This window comes from Bos indicus x Bos taurus, chromosome 15 (assembly GCF_003369695.1).
Source record: "Bos indicus x Bos taurus breed Angus x Brahman F1 hybrid chromosome 15, Bos_hybrid_MaternalHap_v2.0, whole genome shotgun sequence".
Taxonomy (NCBI): domain Eukaryota; kingdom Metazoa; phylum Chordata; class Mammalia; order Artiodactyla; family Bovidae; genus Bos; species Bos indicus x Bos taurus.
In genome coordinates, this window is record NC_040090.1 from 64214473 (window position 1) to 64235463 (window position 20991).

The window sequence follows — 20991 nt, forward strand, 5'->3', positions numbered from 1 at the left end:
TGGCGGCAAGCTGAGTTGCTGCAGATTTTCTTCTGTCTTCAGGGCTTGCCTTCCCTGCCTGCCCCAGCCTCTGAATCTGTGGTCCATCCGTTGTCACTCTCTCCTCTTGCCTTCATCACTCATTATTAGAGATTGCTGGTGAAACTTGTCAAGATTTGCTTTACTCTCTTCCTGTAACCCTGCATTTACAGGTGGGAAAGCTGAATTGATTTTTAGTGACATCTTCTGATCCTGTTTATCCCCTACTTTATAGGTCAGATAATCTTCCTTGTTTGTTGACAACATACCTTACTTTCAGTACTGAGGAATTGTTTCCTATAACTTTTATGATTTTGTCTGTGTCTGAGAAGAGATTTGAAGCTAGTTGTTCCACTGTTACCTTACCTAGGATTTAAAAGATTAAGAAGAATTTTTGCATAAATTGTGGTTTATCTCCTTAAGAATCAGAAAGATTTCTTTGCAAATTCTTCTCAGCATGTAGCTTAGCTCATTCATTTTTTCTTTTTTCTGGATAGCCAACCTATAAAGAGATAGCTAGATCTCTTCATTTTTTAAAAAGATTAAAAATTTTTTTTTAAAATTTTGTATTGAAGTATAATCAATTAGCAATGTTGTAATAGCTTCAGGTGGACAGCAAAGGAACTCAGCCATACATATACATGTATCCATTCTCCCCCAAACTCCTCTCCCATCCAGGCTGCCACATGACATTTAGCAGAATTCCATGTGCTATACAGTAGGTCCTTGTTGGTTATCCATTTTAAATATAGCAAAGTTTCATTCATTTTCAATAGATTTATATTAGCTTTCTTTATACTTGCCCCCCCACCCCCCACAATTTGGAAGTATTTTATTTTTAATAGTAACTATTTTATTGGTAAGTATATGATTTCAGTGGCAACAATACATTCACTTGAACAGGAGACAATAGGCAAGTCAAAGAATAAATGCTTACTAATCATTGTAAAATCTGTGGCCTTTAAGACATTCACGTAGAAATCCAAATCACTCAGAGGTCAAATCTTAAACAAGACACATTCTCATATTAGTTTGCATAAAATAGGTCCAACAGTACCTGCAGTCTGTAGAATTCTGTAGATTTTCACCTTCTGACCAAATATGATTTATTGGCACATAACTATAGCTTTAAAAAATTATTTATTTATTTATATGGCTGTGCTGGGTCTTTGTTGCTGGATTCTTCAATGCTGTGAGTGAGATTTCTCTAGTTGCAGTGAGTGAGGACTATTCTCTGGTTGTGGTGTGCAGGCTTTGCATTGCAGTGGCTTCTTGTCACAGATCACAGACTCTAGATAGCAGGCTCAGTAGCTGTGGCACAGGAGCTCAGTTGCCCTACGGCAGGTGGGATCTTAGTTCCCTGATCAGGGATCAAACCCGTGTCCCCTGCATTGAAAGGTGGATTCTTAACCACTGGACTACCAGGGAAGCCCCAGCTATAGCTTTGAAAGAAACCTGATGGATTATTGCTGAGGATTTTGTCTCCTTCCAAAGCAGTGAGATCAGATCAGATCAGATCAGTCGCTCAGTCGTGTCCGACTCTTTGTGACCCCATGAATCGAAGCATGCCAGGCCTCCCTGTCCATCACCAACTCCCAGAGTTCACTCTGACTCACGTCCATCGAGTCAGAGATGCCATCCAGCCATCTCATCCTCTGCCGTCCCCTTCTCCTCCTGCCCCAAATCCCTCCCAGCATCAGAGTCTTTTCCAATGAGTCAACTCTTCCCATGAGGTGGCCAAAGCTGAGGACTTTCAGCTTTAGTATCATTCCTTCCAAAGAACACCCAGGGCTGATCTCCTTCAGAATGGACTGGTTGGATCTCCTTGCAGTCCAAGGGACTCTCAAGAGTCTTCTCCAACACCACAGTTCAAAAGCATCAATTCTTTGGCACTCAGCCTTCTTCACAGTCCAAATCTCACATCCATACATGACCACAGGAAAAACCATAGCCTTGACCAGACGAACCTTTGTTGGCAAAGTAATGTCTCTGCTTTTGAATATGCTATCTAGGTTGGTCATAACTTTCCTTCCAAGGAGTAAGCATCTTTTAATTTCATGGTTGCAGTCACCATCTGTAGTGATTTTGGAGCCCAGAAAAATAAAGTCTGACACTGTTTTCACTGTTTCCCCATCTATTTCCCATGAAGTGATGGGACCGGATGCCATGATCTTCGTTTTCCGAATGTTGAGCTTTAAGCCAACTTTTTCATTCTCCACTTTCACTTTCATCAAGAGGCTTTTTAGTTCCTCTTCACTTTCTACCATAAAGGTGATGTCATCTGCATATCTGAGGTTATTGATGTTTCTCCCAGCAATCTTGATTCCAGCTTGTGTTTCTTCCAGTCCAGCATTTCTCATGATGTAATCTGCATATAAGTTAAATAAACAGGGTGACAATATAAAGCCTTGACGAACTCCTTTTCCTATTTGGAACCAGTCTGTTGTTCCATGTCCAGTTCTAACTGTTGCTTCCTGACCTGCATACACATTTCTCAAGAGGCAGACCAGGTGTTCTGGTATTCCCATCTCTTTCAGAATTTTCCAGTTTATTGTGATCCATACAGTCCAAGGCTTTGGCATAGTCAATAAAGCAGAAATAGATGTTTTCTGGAACTCTCTTGCTTTTCCCATGATCCAGCAGATGTTGGCAATTTGATCTCTGGTTCCTCTGCCTTTTCTAAAACCAGCTTGAACATCTGGAAGTTCACGGTTCACATATTGCTGAAGCCTGGCTTGGAGAATTTTAAGCATTACTTTACTAGCGTGTGAGATGAGTGCAATTGTGTGGTAGTTTGAGCCTTCTTTGGCATTGCCTTTCTTTGGGATTGGAATGAAAACTGATCTTTTCCAGTTCTGTGGCCACTGCTGAGTTTTCCAAATTTGCTGGCATATTGAGTGCAGCACTTTCACAGCATCATCTTTCAGGATTTGGAATAGCTCAACTGGCATTCCATCACCTCCACTAGCTTTGTTCGTAGTGATGCTTTCTAAGAGCCACTTGACTTCACATTCCAGGATGTCTGGCTCTAGGTCAGTGATCACACCATCGTCATTATCTGGGTTGTGAAGATCTTTTTTGTACAGTTCTTCTGTGTATTCTTGCCATCTCTTCTTAATATCTTCTGCTTCTGTTAGGTCCATACCATTTCTGTCCTTTATCGAGCTCATCTTTGCATGAAATGTTCCTTTGGTATCTCTGATTTTCTTGAAGAGATCCCTAGTCTTTCCCATTCTGTTGTTTTCCTCTATTTCTTTGCATTGATCGCTGAAGAAGGCTTTCTTATCTCTTCTTGCTATTCTTTGGAACTCTGCATTCAGATGTTTATATCTTTCCTTTTCTCCTTTGCTTTTCGCTTCTCTTCTCTTCTTCCAAAGCAGTCACTCTTTTACAAATATTTGATTTTGGATCATTTGAGCTTTTTGCAATCACAATGTCACCTTTTTGGATGTCATAAAAATGTTAAGAGTCTCTGCAAATTTGCAAATATTTTAATATTTGAATTTTGAATTGTAGAATCCACTGATGGTCTAGAACTCATGACAATACCATCAACGTGTTCAACAACACAATAAGCTACACAGTCATACTGAACAGTATAGCCAACAACTTGAAAGGTTTTTTCCAGCAGGTCATGAAGCAGAGTTCTAGGTAGACTCTGCCATCACTGGCTGTAAGTCTGTTCTAAAGTACAATCAATTTTTAGAGTAGTTGCAGGGTTTCTAAAAGAAACATCTAAAACATGTCTCAAAACATACATGGATGATACTTGGTTTCAAAGAAGCCCAGGTGGTCCTTTCTCATGAGCCCCATCCTCCATGATGTTCTAACCATGACAGCCCTGAAGAGGTGAGGTACATGTCTAGAGGAAAGGAGGATTGCAATGAGTAGGCTTGCTGGCAATCATGCTTCCCTTGGGCTGCCTAGGGTGGCTGATGGACGGCAGAGCCATCAATAACGTGCTTGATCTCACTCCTTTCCACACTCTCAGGGTTCCAGGCTGCATGACCTACTGACAGACACAATTTGCTCTGTTAATTATCTCTGGAAAAATTTTATTTATCTGTGGCCTTGAGAATGTCATTGGGTATGTTTCCCTATCCATCAGGTAATGAATATCCAAAAAGGGAAACAAATCTTAAATATAATTGGGAAGATAAATCTACTGCAAATAATGTGTGTGTGCTTACTCACTCAGTTGCGTCTGACTCTTTGCAACCCCCTGGACTGTAGCCCACCAGGCTCCTCTGTCCATGGGGATTCTCCAGGCAAGAATACTGGAGTGGGTTGCCAATCCTTTCTGCAGGGGATCTTCCCGACCCAGGAATTGAACTGGGGTCTCCTGAATTGCAGTCAGATTCTTTACCAACTGAGCTACAAGGGAAGCCCTCAAAACAGAACAAATATAAAAAATTTTTGGATTATCTTTGCTGCTGTACATGACTAGCATAGATGATGAGTTGGATCTAACAATGTTGATTTACTTGTGCATTATTCTATAATTCTACCTCCATTTCTTAAGTACATTCCTTACTGAAATGGTTTCATGTACTGGCAGTCACATTTCAATGCTTTCAACACAGCACCTTGGCTGTCTTTATGAATGTTATTTTTTAACTATTCCTACCAAATGAGATTTAGATTTTGAATGCTATTATATTTACATTATTTTAACATTTTCTTTTCTGTAAAATGTATGCATTCTAGCTTATTATGTAAGGAATTAAGAATGGGGTCCTAGCTTAGAACATTTCTATTTCTTTCTGACATTTAGTAAGCTGTTACAGAACACTGATGAGGATGACTTACTGTCTTCAAGTTACATCAGCTATTTAGTGAATTGAATGAGAATACATTAAGCTTATTTTTAGAATGTTCCTTCTTATAAATGTATCATGTACGTCATAGAGACAGCAGCCCCGCTAATGTGGGAAGTCAGATATCACTCCCTTTATGGGGTCAGGTTTAATTGAAACTTAAGAAAGGGAAGTAGGGGACCACTAAAGAAAACTCCAAGTGATTCAAGTAGCGGTATTTATAAACCTCTGAGTCAGTAATGATTCAGCACTGAAGCCCCGTGCTAAGGACACTGCTTGGCTAAAGAGACAGTGGGGTAAAATCAAAGCTAGGATTACGTGTGGTTCTTATTTGTGGATCTGTGGCATCACAAGTGGGCAAGAGCATTTGGCATGAGATCCTGTTCACTCCAGGTTCATCTTGTCATTCTGCACAAACTTGAGAAGTAAATTTAAACACTTCCTCCCAACTGCTTTTTAAAAAAAATAGGACAAACAGAAAAAATAATATCTTTTTGAAGTTTATTTGAAAGTAAAATTTGAAGTCTAATTAGATTAAAAAATACTACCAGCATTTCTTAGATACTTTATACCAGATACATCACAACTGTGTTGTTTGTCTTACGATACCCATTTTACAAATGATGAAGCCCTGGCTTAGAGATATTAAAAACTTGCTGAAAGTAACAATGTAGCTCATAAAAAATTTTTAGTCAAGATTCAAACTCAGATACTGCCCTCAGACAGACCAAATTTCCCAACAGCAGGCTGTCTCCAGTGGAGGAAAGAAGTGAAGTACCATGTCAAATGAGCTGAATTTCTAAACTCAACCTGGGTTAAAAGTAAACTTCTTAAAATTTGAACCACTGAATGAGGGAAAGAACCTCAGAAATCATTTTGAAATTTAGGAAAATAAGAGCATGGTGTAAATGAAGACAATACCTCTCTATCATTGGTTTGATATTGTTAAAATTTTAATCTTCAATTTTAACTTTTTTCTTTTAAATTTTAAGGTAGATTCAGGGCAACTTTGCCATATTTGTGATGATTACTATGGATGTATCTGGGCCAAAGAATTGGTGCTTTTAAACTGTGGTGTTGAAGATTCTTGAGAGTCCCTTGGACAGCAAGATCAAACCAGTTAGTCCTAAAGGAAATCAACCTTAAACATTCATTGGAAGGACTGATGCTGAAGCCGAAGCTCCAATACTTTGGCCAACTGATGTGAAGAGATGACTCATTGGAAAAAACCCTGATACTGGGAAAGATTGAGGTCAGGAGGAGAAGGGGATGACAGAAGATGAGGTGGTTGGATGGCATTGCCGACTCGATGGACATGATCTTGGGCAAACTCTGGGAGATGGTGAGGGATAGGGAGGCCTGGTGTGTTGTAGTCCATGGGGTCATGAAAAGTTGGACATGACTTGACGACTGAACAGCGACAACGCCAGTATCTGAGAATTTTTCTTTTAGAGTGACACTGGATTGTGATGTTTCCCCAGCAGCATATGTGGGAGACCAAGCTTGTGACATCAATTGACAGTGTGGGAACAGATCCACCAGGCTTAGCAATGCTTGCCAATGCAGTGTGTTCTTCTAGTCTTCCAGGACAGGACTCTGTACCATGTAGTCCCCATCCCTCCAGGGGAAATCTGGTTCCTTGAATGACTGGACCATTCCATTGCTGGTCAAGACGTGTTTGCAGATTGAGAGGTAGTGGTAGAAATATATCTGTGCAGCATGGATAGTCCTTAGAAATACAGAGAAGGGGGGACCTCCCTGGTAGTCCAGTGATTAAGGCTCTAATCTTCCACTGCAGGGAGCATGGGTTTGATCCCTGGTTGGGGAACTAAGATCCTGCATGTGGCACACGATGGCCACACACATTGAAAATGTGTAGGGAGGAAGCCATGGAAAACAGGGGTCCCCACATATTTGAATTCACAGAGTTATACATCTTACATCTATCATAAATTATTTGAGGGGGCGTTCATAGGGTTGGCAACATTTATTTTTCAAGTAAGATTATTAATGATAAACTCTGCCATCTGCTATCATTTCATAAGTTAAAGTCTAAACTATAAAGAGGAAGGACATATTAAATAGTATCAGAATAAAGAGCAATTGTCTAAATAGAATTGATTTAGCTTTACTAAAGCTCACTATCTAGAAACTAAGTCATGGGTCAGCACTGCCTATGGATCATTGTCCCTGAATATGGAGCATTTGGAAGCCACACGTGAGTCCTACAGCTCTGGCACATTCACCAGATCTCAGAAGAGTATTGGGGAAAAAAGAGCCCTAATTAAGAAGACGCTTGTTCCTTGGAAGAAAAGCTCTGATAAACCTAGACATTATATTAAAAAGCAGAAACATCACATTGTTGATAAATCTCTTTATAGTCAAAGCTCCAGTAATCATGTATGGATGTGAGAGTTGGACCATAAAGAAGGCTGAGCACCAAAGAATTGATGCTTTCAAACTGTGGTGCTGGAGAAGACTCTTGAGAGTCCCTTGGACAACAAGGAGATCAAACCAGCCAATCCTAAAGAAACTCAATTCTGAATATTCATTAGAAGGACTGAGGCTGAAGTTGAAGCTGCAATACTTTGGCCACCTCATGGGAAGAGCCGACTCATTGGAAAAGATCCTGATGCTGGGAAAGATTGAAGGCAGGAGGAGAAGAAAGAGGCAGAGGATGAGATGATTAGATAGCATCACCGACTCAATGGACATGAATTGGAGCAAACTCCAGGATAAAGTGGAGCCTGGTGTGCTGCAGTCCATGGGGTCACAAAAAATAGTCACACATAACTTAGTGACTGAAAATGACCAAATAAAGAAATCCAGGACAGGGCCTTGTACATCTGTGTACTCAAAACATGTTTGTTGTGGAAACTGAAGAGGGATGAATGCTTTCTAAGTGCCAGGAGTTAATCTAGGGAGTGGCTGGCAGAGGACAGAGAGAACTCCCCATCTCCCTTCAAGACGCTCCCACCGGGGTCAAGCGTTAGTAGTGGGGCTGCAGTGTGAGACTCAGAGGGTCCTGGCAGAAGCCTGGGGTGGAAGGAGGGCCTGAGTTCGTGCTGCACCAGCAGGGCCAGAGCATTTCCTCGGAGGGGCCCCAGGGACTCTGTTCTGCTCTCTCTCTGGTGGGCCCTGTGATGGTCCTGGCTGGGTTCCCTTTGGCCCAAGGGAGTCAGCACAGTGTGGTAAAGGGACCACCAGCTTTCAAAACAAGTAGACTGGTTGGAATCTTTATAAGTAAATTTAATATCTCCAGCCCTTCTTCTATGATTAACTGAACCTCAGGGTCTCAAACTATAAAGTCACCTGCACTAAACACAGCAATATGAATATAAAAGTGATATAATAAATGTAATCATTAAAACAACCCACTATAGAGTTAAGGTTTATGTATAATTTCTTAAGAAGATGATCTTAAGAAGATGTTTCTTAAGAAGAAATATCCTAATGATGTTTGTTTCACATATCTAGCTTTTTAGATATTTGGTACACAGAGATTCGTGACTGTTCTATCCTTTTCGTAAATGGAGTCTACGTTTGGTAAACTTCCTCTTGTCCTGATTAATGCTTTTAGTTAATTCATTAATTTTTGGCTGCGCTGGGTCTTTGTTGCTGCTCATGGGCTTTTCTGTAGTTGCAGTGAGAGGGGGTTACTCTTCCGTTGCAGCACAGGATCTAGAACGCCGGCTTCAGTACTTGCAGTTCTAGGGCTTAGCTGCTGTGTGGCGTGTAGAATCTTCCCGGATGGACCAGGGAATCAAACCCATGTCCCCTGCATTAACAGGTGTCTTCTTAACCACTAGACCACCAGGGAAGTCTCTGATTAATGCTTTTAATCTTAACTGCTGCTTTGCTAGTTATAATTGTATGCTGCTTTTTCTGCTTAACTTTTCTTAAAAAAAAAAAAAAAGTATTTTCCTGATACCTGTTTGCCTATTTATTTATTTCCTACATTAAAACAAATATGCCTGTGGCGGATTCATTTCAATATATAGCAGAACCAATACAATATTGTAAAGTTTAAAAATAAAATTAAAAAAAAAAGAAAGAAAATGAGAAGTGAAGTGAAGACGCTCAGTCGTGCCCGACTCTTTGCGACCCCATGGACTGTAGCCCACCAGGCTTCTCCATCTGTAGGATTGTCCAGGCAAGAATACTGGAGTGGGTTGCCATTTCCTTCTCCAGAGGATCTTCCCGACCCAGGGATCGAACCCGGGTCTCCTGCATTGTAGGCAGATGCTTTACCGTCTGAGAGACATCCACTTAAAAAAAAAAAAAAAATTCAATCTGACAATCTTTGTCTTTGAAAGATGCATCCAATCTATTTACATTTAATTGAAAACAGATATCTTTGATTTTCTTTCTTTCATTTTACCTCATGCATATTATTTATATTATGCTGTCCCCCCCGCCCTTAATTTTGGTGGGTTGATCCAAGTACAATTAGTTGTCTACATTTTCCTTACTGAATTTAGAGTTTCTATCACATTTCCCCACTCTTCTAGGCATTACTCTCCCATTTCGTTTACTTCTATTGAACCACTTCTTTCTCTGCTGTCAATATGAAAATAAGATACCGACCATATCTCTCCATAGACATGTTCATTTCCTTGCTGTCCTCTTTCACCTTTGTAAAACTTTTACTTCCCTACTCAGTTGAAACCTTAAGAAAACTTCCACTTCCCTTCTCTACTTGTTCCTTCCTCCCTTTCCGAGGACTTGAGATCATTTAGTATTCTTAGACATTTTTAGGTTTTCCCCTGTAGGATGTTCTCTTTATATGATCATTGTTTGGCACTAATGTTACAGATTCCCTGGCATTCTATCATTTTCAATTTATATTTAAGTATATGTATGTCTGCTTCCCTGGTGGCTCAGCTGGTAAAGAATCCACCTGTGATGCAGGAGACCCCAGTTCAATTCCTGGGTTGGGAAGATCCCTTGGAGGAGGGATAGGCTACCCACTCCAGTATTCTTGGGATTCCCTGGTGGCTCAGCTGGTAAAGAATCCACATGCAATGCGGGAGACCTGGGTTAGATCCCTGGGTTGGGAAGATTCCCTGGAGGAGGGAACGGCTAGCCTCTCCAGTATTCTGGCTTGGAGAATCCCCATGGACTATACAGTCTATGGGGTCACAAAGAGTCAGATATGACTGAGAGACTTTCACTTCACTATATGTATATCTAAGTGGAAAATTTAAAAGCTGAGACATTACTTTGCCAACAAAGGTCCATCTAGTCAAGGCTATGGTTTTTCCAGTGGTCATGTATGGATGTGAGATTTGGACTGTGAAGAAAGCTGAGTGCCGAAGAATTGATGCTTTTGAACTGTGGTGTTGGAGAAGACTCTTGAGAGTCCCTTGGACTGCAAGGAGATCCAACCAGTCCATTCTGAAGGCGATCAGCCCTGGGATTTCTTTGGAGGGAATGATGCTAAAGCTGAAACTCCAGTACTTTGGCCACCTCATGCGAAGAGCTGACTCATTGGAAAAGACTCTGATGCTGGGAGGGATTGGGGGCAGGAGGAGAAGGGGACGACAGAGGATGAGATGGCTGGATAGCATCACTGACTCGATGGACATGAGTCTGAGTGAACTCCAGGAGTTGGTGATGGACAGGGAGGCCTGGCCTGCTGTGATTCATGGGGTCGCAAAGAGTCGGACATGACTGAGCAACTGAACTGAACTGAACTGAAGTGGAAAATTGTATACAAATGCACCTGCAGAGAGACAGAGATGCATTCTCATGCTATTTCCTCCCCTTCTTGTGCCCTACTGGGAACTCTGTTGTGATCGTCCCGTTGCCTTAGGGTCCTTCCTAAAGCATTGCTGTAGTGGAAGATGTACATGATGTCACATATTTGCCCACACCCTCTCTCACCCTGGCAGGGGGCTGTCTCAATGGAGAGTAGGTTTTGGGGTTGGCGTCCTCTTCCCTCAGTGCTCTATGGGGGTAATTCTGTTTTCTTCTGTCCAGTGCCTCAGTCCTATTCGTGTTGGCCCTTTCCTTTGTATGTGATGCAGTTTTTATGTGTGACAGCCTATACATTTTCTTTATGCTTGAATTTAGGAATTCTGCCTGGATATGCCCAGCTGGGTTTAAAAAAATTTTTTTTCCTCATTAATTATGTCTGGAACTCAATGAGCACTTTAAATTTGTAGACTTGAGCCTTTCCTCAAACAAGGGGAAATTTCTTCTATTATTTCCCTAATTAATGCACTCCTACATCTGTTCCCTTTCCCTCCCTTGGAACTTTCATTATTCACATGTTGAGTCTCTGCATCTGTCCTGCAAGCCCTTTTTAAAAATTTCTCTTATGGTTTCCATTTCTTTGTGTTTTTACTTTCTGTGTTGAGAAATGTATTGCTTAATCATATAGGCCTGAATTCAGTCCCCAGCAGAAAATAATAGCTCCTTTAGTTCCTCTGTAGGATTTGTAAAGTTATAAAAAAACAAAAACAAACAAACAAAAAAACACAACTCTTTGAATTCCAGAGTCTCTTTTTTTTTCTCTTCATATATTAGAACCGAATTTTTGAGTACCATTGTTATTGTTCTGTTTTAAATCTCAGAAATTAAAGCATCCTTATTCTCTAGCAGTTCTGGTTTATGAGGGGCTGCCAGTTTTAGGCATTCTGCTGTTTCTCTCTGGTTGCTGGGTCCTGTAGGTGCTACTGTTATTTTCTTTCTCCTATGAGTGGCTCCATTCACCCCTGAGATATTAGCAATAAGTTGAGGAGGCTCTTGAAAGATGGTAAAGCCAGGTGAAGGCAGTAATCTGTGTTATATGGACCTGGCGATGGACCTCCTGGAAAGCAGTCAGTCAGTCCTTGCTCACGGAGGTTCTCCTGGACTGCTCTGCTCCAGGCCGTGACTCAGGCATTCAGGTACCTTCTATTTAATAGGCCTTTAATCATTTGGTACTTTTCCATGATCTTCTGCAGGATCTAGTAATTATAGTAAATTGCATACATTTTAGAAAGCCTACTAAAACAGAGCAGGATAAGGAGTATGTGTGAATATATTAGAAATACGTATGGGGGCATAAGTGCACTTAAATAGAGATGATCAAAGTGGACTTTGTTAGGAAGGTAACATTTGTGAAGAACATCAAAGAGTGTTTATGCAGGAGAATAAGTGAAGCAAGAGCATCCTAGGGGAACAGCCAGTGCAAAGGCACTAAAGTGAGAGCAAGTCTGGAGCACTTAGGGAGCAGCTGGTATGGATGGAGTGTAGTGGTAGTGGGGTGAATACAGAGGAGCCTATGAAGAGATCAGGTTAGAGAGGTAATGGAGGGCCTGAGGTTACTACAATAATCCAATAAGAGTTGGTGATGGCTGGCTCTGTGGTGGTAGCACTGGGGGTTGTGGAGGGGAGTGTAATATAAAGCACTCAGATTTTAGATATGATTTGGAGGTAAAGCCAAAAAGATTTCTGGATTGATTTGAGAGATAAAGAAAGGGATTAAGGATGTTATTTAAATAACATTTATATAGCACTTACTATGCCTAGGCATTTGACAAATACTAACTCATTTAATTCTCTTACCATCCTTAAGGGCTGTAATTATCTCATTTATAAGATTAGTAAGCTGAAGCACAGAGACCTTAACTCAAGTAATTTGCCCAAGGCCACACAGATAGTGTCATACTAGGATTTGAACAAGCAAGCTCCAGAGTCTATGATCTTAACCATCATTACTTGGCCCTTCTTGTGGGAATCGTGACAATTCCTGAGAATGTCAATTCCAAGTAAACCTTGAGGCACTAGGGAAATCATGACAGTGTGAATCTCTTCATCTGCTGGGTCCATGAAAGATTTAGGCCAAAATTGCATTTATCACCTGACTTCCAGGGGTCCCCACCGTGTGGGGTGTGGTAGGCCACAGTGGCATTTTGGGTTCTTAGGAATGGGTCTCACCTTAGAGCCAGTCTTCAGTAACCCCAGAAAAGTTTGGGTATTTCCATTTCCATAGTGCACAGTCACACTGATAAGTAAGTTACCACCTTCCCTTTGGGGAAGACTAGAAGGAAGATTTGTGGTACTTGGGGCACTCAGTCCTTTCTTAAAGGGATCTATGACATTTCACTAAGACCTCTCAGGAAAAGAAAGAAAAGCTCTTACTTTACAGAAATTAGATGTAAAATCTGAGATTTGGGGGCTTGAGCAAGTCCCAAATGGATGGATGTTTCTGACTGACACGGGAAACATTATGGGTGATCCAAATCTGATAGTGCCAAAGAGATCATGAGTTCTGTTTGGGGAATATTAATTCTGAGATGCTTTTTAGACAGTCAAATAGAGTAGATGGTTTAATGGATGAGAGAAGATTTCAGAGGAGAGATCCAGCATGGAAGTACCACTCTGGTAGTCATTAATATAGAGAGGGTTTATAACACCATGAGGTCTCAAGAGAGAGTGTGGAGAAATAAGAGGTCCAAGAACCAAGCATTGGGCTTGGAGAAGAGGATAAAGCAGCAAGAGAGGTGACCAGTGCATAGCCATGAATTCTAAGTGAAGAAAATATTTCCAAGAAATTGAATGTTATCAGCTCTGTGAAATGTTGCTGATATGCCAAGTGGGATAAGGACTGATCACTGACCATCGGACTCAGCAACATGGAGATCACTGATGAGCTTGGAAAGCAGTTTGGGGAGTGGTGGTGGCAAAAGCCTAATTAGAGTATAGTAACAAAATTAAACAAAGAAATAGTGAATAGTCAAGTATCTCAAGAAGTCTTGCTGAAAAGGAGAACAGAGAAATGAGCAGTAGCTGAAGGGGGAAGTACAGTCCAGAGAGGGCATTTTTATAAGATGATAAGGATAAAACTATGTATATGTGTTGGAAATGATCCAACCAATAGACAAGGAAAAATTGATGATACAGGACAGAGGAGGGAACATTCCCAGAGTGATGTGTCTGAATAGGCCAAAGGCGGTTTAATTACAGATGTCAATTAAAGCATAAGCTCATAGCCACAGAGATTCACTCTAATTCCCCACTCTTTTGCTTCTGTTTTCCCCCTGCTAGATCTTCATTGCCACATCTTAGTAAAAGTCATGTGTCCTTGTGAACCACTGTGCAGAGGAACCTCCACTCTTAGTCTTAAGTTTACATCAATGCAGACACATTTATACTTGAAACTTCACAGTATGCAGTCTGAGAATGCCACTTACCATGACTCTAGGCATGAGGAAGTGGGTAGGAGGGGACAGCACTGGATTTTAAGACCTAGAGAATATTTGGTTCCATTTCTCACAGCACATTGCTCATGTCCTCTACCTTCGTACACATTTATCTTGTCCCTGAAAATGCACCAATGTTTCACTGGGAGGGACTACAGTTTCTATCTTCCATTTAAAGCATCACTATGGAGCCTTTGGCCAGCTGTCCCTTGATCTTCACTGTAGGCATCTGCTTTTTAGTACCCTTGATGCTTATTCATTTTCTGTTTTTTTTTTTTTTCTGTCAGATTATCTATTTATCTACTTTAAATACTACATTGTTAGCAATTGTTTAATCCTCTAGTTATTCCATTTAGAAATCAAGACCCTGCCAGCTTAGCTTTTAGCTTAAGAAAATTAAAAAATGGAAATCTTTAAACACAAGTAATTACAAAACCTAATTCTGTTTTTCTTTTTTTTTTTCAAAGCAAACATTTCTTTTTTCAGTATTTTCTGTAATATCATGAAAAAGTAGATTCCTGGTGGACATAAAGTTGAAATATTCCAACTGTGGCATGATAGTGCAATTGTCTGAGGCTTTATGAAAAAGAAAGAATATTGACTCTGAAAAATTATTTCCCACTGGCTCTTCTTTGCTGTTATTCTGATTATTCAATCTCCTTGTGAGTCTAATTCTTAATTTAGCAGCTTCTAAATTCAAAGCACAGTATATTTTGTGCATAAGGCTGAAGCCACTGAGGGAGGTAGCACTAACCAAGGATCAATGGAGGGAAATTAGGATGCTGTCATACAGGTCCCCTGTGCTTGCTGTCTGCTTGCCCTGGGCAGAGAGGCTGAGAGTATTATTAATAGTTAGCATAAGAAGCTATTGTTGGAACCAGAATTTTGGTTTAATCAGATGTTTTCATAGGTAGGTTTATTTATTTTTAGTTTTTGGTAGGTAGTTTTCATTTCACCAATTTCTTGTATGATTAGATAAAATTCTTAACTTCCTGGATCTCAACAATTTGTTTTGTAAAATGTGGGTAAAACTGATCTTGATGGACTAGTGTGAAGATTTAGTGAGATATTATATAAACACGGCAGAGATAAAATAGCTGCTGTCACCACCACCGCCACCACCACCATCATTGGCATCCTCATCTTTCAACCATCAGCTCATGGATGCTGTCCTCTGTGAAGGCCTCCTTGACTCTAGGCAGCATTAGATACTCCCTTTCATGTATCCTTTAGGCATTTTATACACCCAGCACTCATTGCATTATATTGTCTTTGTTCCTTTTCATGTCAGTTCTCTATGGGGCTGAGCCACTTATAGATGGTAACTTGGTCTTATTAATCACTAGTTCTCTAGTATCTAGCATCTAACATGCCAAAGAATGTTCAAACTACCACACAATCGCATTCATCTCACACGCTAGCAAAGCAATGCTCAAAATTCTTCAAGCCAGGCTTCAACAGTATATGAACCAAGAACTTCCAGATTTCAAGCTGGATTGAGAAAAGGCAGAGGAGCCAGAGATCAAATTGCCAACATCTGTTGGATCACAGAAAAAGCAAGAGAATTCCAGAAAAACATCTACTTCTGCTTCATTGACTATACTAAAACCTTTGACTATGTGGATCACAACAAACTCTGGAAAATTCTTAGAGATGGGAATACCAGACCACCTGACCTGCCTCCTGAGAAACCCATATGCAGATTAAGAAGCAACAGTTAGAACTGGACATGGAACAACAGACTGGTTCTAAATTGGGGAAAGAGTATGTCAAGACTGTATATTGTCACTCTGCTCATTTAACTTATATGCAATGTATACCATGCGACATGCAGGGCTGGATTAAGCACAAGCTGGAATCAGGATTACTGGGAGAAATATCAGTAACCTCAGATATACAGATAACACCACCTTTATGGCAGAAAGTGAAGAGGAACTGAAGAGCCTCTAGATGAAGGTGAAAGAGGAGAGTGAAAAAACTGGCTTCAAACTCAACATTCAAAAAATGAAGATCACGGCACCCGGTCCCATAACATCATGGCAAACATATGGGGAAACAGTGGAAACAGTGACAGACTTTATTTTCTTGGGCTCCAAAATCACTGCAGATGGTGACTGCAGCCATGGAATTAAAAGATGTTTGCTCCTTGGAAGAAAAGCTATTGACCAACCTAGAAAACATATTAAAAATCAGAGACATTACTTTGCCAACAAAGATCTGTATAGTCAAAGCTATGGTTCTTCCTGTAGTCATGTATGGTTGTGAGAGCTGGACCATAAAGAAGGCTGAGCACCAAAGAATTGATATTTTTGAACTGTGATGCTGGAGAAGACATTTGAGAGTCCCTTGGACAGCAAGGAGATCAAACCAGTTGATCCTAAAGGAAATCAACAATGAATATTCATTGGAAGGACTGATGCTGAAGCTGAAGCTCCAATACTTTGGCCACCTGATGTGAAGAGTTGACTCATTGGAAAAGACCCTGATGCTAGGAAATATTGAAGGCAGGAGGAGAAGGGGATGACAGAGGATGAAAGGGTTGGATGGCATCACCGACTCGATGGACGTGAGTTTGAGTAAGCTCTGGGAAATGGTGATGGACAGGGAAGCCTGGTGTGTTGCAGTCCATGGGGTCACAAAGAGTCAGACACGGCTGACCGACTGAACAACACTGGACTTGTCACCTAAGATTGGCTCATTAAGTGTATACTGAATGGCTTCAGAAATAAAAAAACTTTTACTTGGGCATAAAGTTGGCATTCACCATATATCTGAAAAAGTAAGATGAAAATGATAGACCCAAATCTGGGAGACTGAATATAAGTGTAACAGTTATAAATATGGAGATTTAATAGGATTATATCATTTTGTAAACTCTACATGCAATTATAGTAAATTGGGACTGATTTAAACATCAGCATACAAGGTAAATTTATGCTCATTTATAGCACTTGAAATATTAATTTGTTATTTTATGTAATTTCAAAAATAGTAGTTTTTTTTTTTTTAGATGGCTTTTGGATCAAGAATGCAAACCCTAATCATAGTATTATCTGTCTGAGAGACTGCAACTGATTTAAACTTTCTTGCTTCGTCACAAGGTTTTTTGTTGTTGTTGTTGCTATTGTTTTTTTATAAAAAGGAGTCTGCCTGACTTTCATTATGTTTAGAGTCATCATTCAGGGGTTTCCATCTCTGCAAAATCTGAGGCAAGTATGCAAAGAACTATTTTGAATCTGTTTCCTTATAGCACTCTCTGGTCACTCTCAACAAATTTTCATCTCCTTCTCACCCCTTGAAGGCTGAAAGCTGATACCAGGAGCTGGGGGTGGGAGGATCATTCAGCTGATATTTCAGTAATTTCTGTTGTTTTGGGAGAATTAACTGGAAATATCTAAATGGTTAGAAGGTTTGACACATATTCCTTGCTTTTGTTACAGAAACTCAGGTACATGGGATGCCTGGGCTCAAATTTGCTTGGATAGCATTTTAAAAGGAATCAGAGATAGTCTTGAGCTTTGGATACCCAAGTACAGTGTGACTTGGGAGGCCATCACTAGTAGAAAGAACATGGGCTTTGGCGTCAAAGAGGTCTGCCAACATAAACTCAGTTCTGCTACTGTTAGTATTCATTGTCTAAGCTTTGATTTCCTGATCTTGTATCTAGGGGTGTGTGTGTGTGTGCACTCAGTTGCCTCTCTTTGTGACCCCATGGACTCTAGTCCACCAGGCTTCCCTGTCCATGGAATTTTCCAGGCAAGAATACTGGAGTTGGTTGCCATTTTCCTCTCCAGGGCTCTTCCTGAATGAAGGATGGAACCCACCTCTCACGCATGTTCTGCATTAGTAGGTGGATTCTTTACCAGCTGAGCCACCAGGGAAGTCCCTGTATCTAGGTAGTATAATATCTATGTGTGAGGACTTCTGGTGATAAATAAGTATGACAATATCCATAAAGTGTCTAGCATAGTTTCTGGCCCATTTATTGTTTAATTTCGGTATAAAAGGAAGAGGCTGGGGGGAAATTAAAGAAAGACAAAAAGGGAGCCTACAGATTGAAAGAGATTTAGAGTACATGTCAACTAATTGTAATATACGGAGTTTATTGGGGTCCCCATTTGAACTACTAGAAAATACATTGGAAAGTTTAAATGCTGAGTGGACATTCACTGATATTAAGGAGTTATTGATTTTTTAAGATGTGATAATGGTATATCCATGTTTCATAAAAATAAGTTACTAGCTTTTAGAGATACACATTGAAATATTTATGAATAAAACAAAAATTGTTTATAAACATTTCCATGATAAAGAGCTGTACCTATACACTGCTTTTTTTTTTTTTAATTCAAGCCTGTATATATAGATGCAAATAAAATTTTGCAAGCAAATAAAATATTCCTACACATATGCACTGGGGTAAATTAAATGCCAGGCAAAGTTCAGACACATTTGCTCTGTTTCTACTCTCACTGGCACTAATAGTTAACTGGGAAGAAGTAACATTGTGTTGTGATGTTTTGCTGTACATATTTTTGGTGCTTTTTGTATATTATGAGTGCTTCTTTTCTGACATTATGAAATAAATGCATTCAATTTTAGATATTATAATTCATATTTGAAATAAAAATTACCACTCAGTTCATTTCAGTTCAGTCACTCAGTCACATCCGACTCTTTGCGACCCCATGGACTGCAGCACGTCAGGCTTCTCTGTCCATCACCAACTCCCGGAGTTCACTCAAACTCATACCTATTGAGTTGGTGATACCATCCAACCATCTCATTCTCTGTCATCCCCTTCTTCTCCTACCTTCAATCTTTCCCAACATCAGGGTCTTTTCTAATGAGATGGTTCTTCAAAACAGGTGGCCAAAGTATTGGAGCTTGAGCATCAGTCCTTCCAATGAACATTCAGGACTGATCTCCTTTAGAATGGACTGGTTGGATCTCCCTGGAGTCCAAGGGACTCTCAAAAGTCTTCTCCAATACCACAGTTCAAAAGCATCAATTCTTCGGCGCTCAGCTTTCTTCACAGTCCAACTCTCACATCCATACATGACTACTGGAAAAACCATAGCCTTGACTAGATGGACCTTTGTTGACAAAGTAATGTCTCTGCTTTTTAACATGCTGTCTAGGTTGGTCATAGCTTTTCTTCCAAGGAGCAAGTGTCTTTTAATTTCATGGCTGCAGTCACCATCTGCAGTGATTTTGGAGCCCATAAAAATGAAGTCAGCCACTGTTTCCACTGTTTCCCTATCTATTTGCCATGAAGTGATGGGACTGGATGCCATGATCTTAGTTTTCTGAATGTTGAGCTTTAAGCCAATTTTTTTACTCTCCTCTTTCACTTTCATCAAGAGGCTCTCCTTCTTCACTTTCTGCCAAAAGGGTGGTGTCATCTGCATATCTGAGGTTATTGATATTTCTCCTGGCAATCTAGCTTCCAGCTTGTGCCTCATCCAGCCCAGCGTTTCTCATGATGTACTCTGCATATAAGTTAAATAAGCAGGGTGACATTATACAGCCTTGACTGACTCCTTTCCCTATTTGCAACCAGTCTGTTTTTCCATGTCCAGTTCTAACTGTTGCTTTCTGACCTGCATACAGATTTCTCAAGAGGCAGGTCAGGTGGTCTGGTACTCCCATCTCTTTCAGAATTCTCCACAGTGGTAATTTCCCAGAAAAATTACCACTATTCCTCTCTTAATCCTCTAGATTTAATTTTAGACCATCCTGAGATTGCAAGGTGAGCTGTCAACAAATAAATACACCTTCAAAACTACTTGTCTGCGAAAGTCATGATCTTATTTCTTCTGTGTGATCAGAACAAAAGAAATAATGTGAATACTAAGTTTGATGTAAATCAAAACTCAAATACAGGAGTTTGTGTTCATCTGTGTATTATTCTCACAGACTGACTATAACAATGAGTTATACTCTTCAGGGAAAAACTGTCTAGCAGGAGAGGAACAGGCAAAAACAAGGTTTGACTCCTCTGTGAAATGATCTTACTAAGCTACTTCCCAAACGTCAAAGATAACTGATGTTGGAGTCACTCCTGCCTGCCCTCCTGTTAGCATTGACGACCACACGTAATATTTTAGAGAAGTCATGTCAATGTACGCTTTTCTCTTTGTTTCTGTGCTGATGTCAACTAACTCCTCATCAACATCAGTTTCATCTCTTTTTCTCCAGCTTCAGAGGAAGATGGTCTCTTTTTGAAAAAAAAATCTTTTTTTACGTTGTGGTAAAATACATATAATGTAAAACTTCCATTTTGACTAGTTTTGAACGTACAGCTCTATAGTGTTAAGTATATTCACAGAAGTCTTTCTTCATCTTGTAAAACTGAAATTTTATACTCATTAAACAACTCCTCATTTCCCGAGGGAATAGTTCAAACTTACTTTCCTGGCTTTCTTACCTCTTCCCCACCCATTACCACCAAGATCCTTTTTGTTTACTTCTCTGAGGTCTGCTAAGGGACTTCCTTTTGGTAGCATTTCACACTCCACGCCTGCCATAATAATAATGTTCTCCTGGCTCCACTCCTGCCCTACTGAACGTTCCTTCTTTAAACCACTGCTAAGTGTTGCTAAATGTTTCATTGCTAAACACTCTCTAAATGTTATTTGTTGCATTCTTTCTGCCCTTGGCTTTCTACACCCATTTCGGATAATCTCACTCACCCGCTGCAATGACTTCAATTTTGAAGTTTCCCACATCTGTACAAACCTCCATCCCTGGCCTCTTGCCTGAGCTTTAGGCTTAGCAAGACTCATTTTATTGTTACTCTGCATCAGGATCTCTTATAGCACTAAATTTTCAGAGCTGAAAAAGACAGGGACAAGCTGCTGCTGCTGCTGCAAAAGAAGCTTTGCTTATTATAATGATATCTTACTTAAAAAAAGTTATATTGTAAAACCATTCATTCTTTTCTTGGCTTCCGTGAGGCCACA

General features: G+C 40.2%; 1 pseudogene; it reads right to left on the minus strand.

Annotated features, from left to right (window-relative positions):
- Nucleotides 1-954: 954 nt before the first annotated feature.
- Nucleotides 955-20757, minus strand: LOC113905061 (annotated as a pseudogene).
- Between the last annotated feature and the right edge of the window lie 234 nt (nt 20758-20991).